The 3,630-nt window shown below is 48.0% G+C and overlaps 1 long non-coding RNA gene across 1 annotated transcript; it reads right to left on the reverse strand.

Moving 5' to 3' along the window:
* Positions 1–448: 448 nt before the first annotated feature.
* LOC132669063 (uncharacterized) lies at positions 449–1,523 on the reverse strand. The gene is made up of 2 exons (XR_009605972.2): positions 1,165–1,523; positions 449–1,043 (listed from the first exon to the last, which is right to left on the reverse strand). It is a non-coding gene; the product is annotated as an uncharacterized LOC132669063 (long non-coding RNA).
* Positions 1,524–3,630: the final 2,107 nt, after the last annotated feature.

Below are 3,630 nucleotides of genomic sequence, written 5' to 3' on the forward strand. Positions count from 1 at the left end.
GGAAGAGATGTACTAAAAGTGAAGATTTAGAATGATTATTCTGACAGGTTAGATTCGAGTAGAAGAAGGAAGTCAGGAAGATTCTCTGTTTTCCTGCTCCTTGTGTAACATTCATGTTGGCCTCTGTGCTTCCTACTAACTCAAGCTCATCAGTTTGGCCTGAGAGCCTTTGTACTTGTTCTTTTCTCTGCCTAGAAAGTTCTTCCCCTCAGACATTTGCTTAGCTTTGTCCCTCATTTCATTCAGACCACGGTTTGAACATAACTTCATCAAAGAGGACTTTCTAGATCAATTTACCTTAAGTATAAAAAAAACCCCACACTACTGTCATCTGCATCCTTCTACCCTGCTTTGTCCTCGTGGCATTTATCACTGCATGACATTATACTCTATATGTTTGTACATGTCTTGTCGTCTCCCCCACTGGAGGAACTGTAAAGAGATTCCATGAGTTCGGGACTTGTTTTATTCACTGCTGTATCCCTGGTAAGTACAACAGAGCATGGCACATGGAAAGCCCCCAATAAAAGCGTGTTTGATGAATTAATGAGTGGAATACAGTAAATTAGATGGGAAAAAAAAATCACAAGGAGGATGAATTAGTCACTTAAATTCCTAGCACATTCCTATCATTTTAGCCAAAAACTCTGCTTAAGGCTCCCTCTTCGGCATCATCTCCCCTAAGGAGAAAATTTAGGGAAGTTCACTACCGCTAAGACAAGGACCTAAGATTCTTTCCTGGATGATTCTGGTGAGAATGGCATATTCTACTGAGTTACCCCGTTAACAAGAAGTATCTCCAATCCCAGATTGGGCGATGTTCTTTCTCCGCCTGAGCTCCAAGTAGAGCTCTGAGAGAAAAACGAGGTGGTGGTGGCTCAAAGACTCAAACGTTCCAAATTACTTCTCTTCCCGGAGATCAGCAACCAGGTGAATTTCAGAATGCTGACACCATGGAGGGGCAAAAGTCACATGCCAGGTAGAAAAGGACACCGGGGTAATCTCCGTTGATCCTTCTTTACCACCCAGCTTTCTATCGAGGCCTGTAGAGAAACAAGCACGCCTTAACACGTCAGTGCAAAGTGCTGCTTTCACCAACTTTCCTTCCCAAGCAGCTGCTCCTCGACCTCTCCTCTTCTCCCAACCCCCCCGCCCCCCCGCAACCTGCAGGCTCAGCCTCCGATTTCCGCTGATCCCGGCTGCAGGGAGTCGGGAATCCAATTACTTTTCCCAAGGGAGCGCAATCCACTCATCAGGCCGCGAAGAGGGGAGAGGGGGTCGAGCAGCCGCAGAGGCCACCCCTCCCCCGCCTGCCGGGGCCTCCCGGGCGGGGTGAGCGAAGCCGAGGAGGGGCGCGCGGCGCCGCCGCGGGGACTATTTGTCCTTCCGCGAGCCGCGCTGCGGCCCCGGCGCCGACGTAGACCGGGCTGAGTGGCAGGAGATTAGCCAAGGGCTTCCCCCGCCGCGCACCCCCGGCCAATCGGCGCTGCGCGGGCGGTGCTCGAGGGCCGCGCACACGCACATTCCAGGGTCCACGCCTCACGCGAGCAGCCTTCGCCCCGCGCACGCTCCCCTTCCCACCCCTCCCTGTTGGCCGCACGCGCGCGTCTCCTCAGGGCCTTCTCCCAGGTCCAGGCCTGGACCCTGTCTTCTGGGCCGCAGATGCTGCTCTCTAAAGTGAAAGTGAAATGAGGAAAGAGGGCCAAGTGGTCTGTAGGGGAAGGGTAATTAGCATCTGTGTCAAGGTTTACACTACCGCTCCACCGTCCAGGCTTGCCTAACAGATGGAGTGAAGCTTCAGAGACTCACTGAGGAGGAAGAAAGAGGACCTCCCTCCTGACTCTTTAGAGAGTGGGTGGAGAACTCTTGCAATATCCTTGAGTGTTATCCAGTAAGAAGATCTTAAACTGGTGAATTTCTCATTGGGTTTTCTGTTGTGGTCAGAGCACTCGCTACATCCTTTCTCCATCGGGAAGGGAAAAAAAAAAAAAAAAAAAAGCGACACTGTTCCTGCACACACTGTCAGACTTATGAGGCCACAATTGACATACATGCTTGAAGGAGAAAGTGCTCTATTATGTCTTGTTTTTCCGTTCGAATTATGTCCTCCTGAGACTGTGGCTGACCCTTAGGCCCATGGCCGTCCTGAATGTGATTGACATGCGTGATTAGCAGGCAAGTGAGAGAGAACCAGGGAAATTGCTATCAAAACAATTACATACAGGGACATCTGAACAATGGCTTGAGAGCCCCCAGGGACTTAGAGACCATCCTAGCTCTGCCACGGATGCCCTCTGGGACTGTGGCCAAGTCAGATCATCTCTTTGTGTCTTCGTTTCCTCCTGGTAAGTTAAAACTATTCTTACTGCTGCCTGTCTCAAAGTATATTATAAAAATAAACTTAGTTAACAGATGAAAACATTGAAGGTTTTGTTTGCGGGGGGAGGGGGGGTGGTGGTTGAAAAGCATTCTCTAAACAGAAGATTCTGCAAAAGGAAGCCATTTGACTTTCAGCCTACAATCTGGTCATTTCAATTAAATTTAATACACATGTGTTGAGACTAACTCTGTAGATGCAGAGTTCTGTGCTGGGTGCTAAGTGGTCTTCATAAAATTTATACTGTAGTAAAGCTATGCTAATTCCTTCAATCTCAGACATTCTCTCATGTCTGTGCCAGTTCCTATCCCTAAGTCTTGGCCATTTTCATTCTCTAGTTGTGTTCAAGGGCCACAAAGCTATAGGTACAGAGTGATGCTGCAGCTGGGGCTCCAGTTGAGCCTAAGCTGTGGCTTGGGGTTCAGACATATCTGGGTATGTCTGTGGAGCTGATGGGGCAAGGGCCCCAAAGCCTGTTTCCTGGAGTGACTGAGGAGCTTCCTGCGACAGAACATGTCTGTAGTGAAGGAGCCAAACATGCTGAGCTTCAGCTAGGAACAAAGACTAAATCTTGAGAGAGGAGAGGTCCTTCTGTGTCTGGTCCTGTGTCCCTGGCCCTTGTCTGATTACAGTAGGTGTGGCGAAGAAATGGAAGAGGGGAAAGAACATGGAGAGACGCTATAGGTGAGAGCTGAAATATGTTTCAAATTTTCACATCCCACATTTCACATCCAAATACATGCTCTTACCTTTACAAGAAAAGATCAAGCTATCAACAAAAGTGCAAGCAACAGAAAGTTTGACTAGAGGTAGCTTTTGAAAGATAAGGAATTTATTTCATTAAATAAGAAGTTTGGAGGAACGTGGTTCCTGTATTGGTTAGTTGAGTAACTCGAGGATGTTGTCAAGGACCCAAGTGGATTTCTTCTTTCTGCTCTGCCATCCTCAGATGACACTTTCCTGCTATCTCCTTCAAGGCTGCACCATAGCCTCTGCATTTTTGGTGTCAAGGGCAGTAAGGGCATCCTGCAAAGAGGGATATTGTCTCCCTCCTCTTTCTTTCTCTGTCTTTATTTTCTCGTAATAAAGGAAGGTAACCCTTACTAGAGTCCTCTGGCAGAACTGAATCCCATTGGACAGAATTGTGTCACATACACATCCTAAACTAACTACTTGTAAAAAGAATGATGCCAAACATAATTTATCCCTCATGCTGGGGAGAGAAATCACTTACCATGAGCATGTGGGAGGAT

This window comes from Panthera onca, chromosome B3, assembly GCF_046562875.1.
Source record: "Panthera onca isolate mPanOnc1 chromosome B3, mPanOnc1 haplotype 2, whole genome shotgun sequence".
Taxonomy (NCBI): domain Eukaryota; kingdom Metazoa; phylum Chordata; class Mammalia; order Carnivora; family Felidae; genus Panthera; species Panthera onca.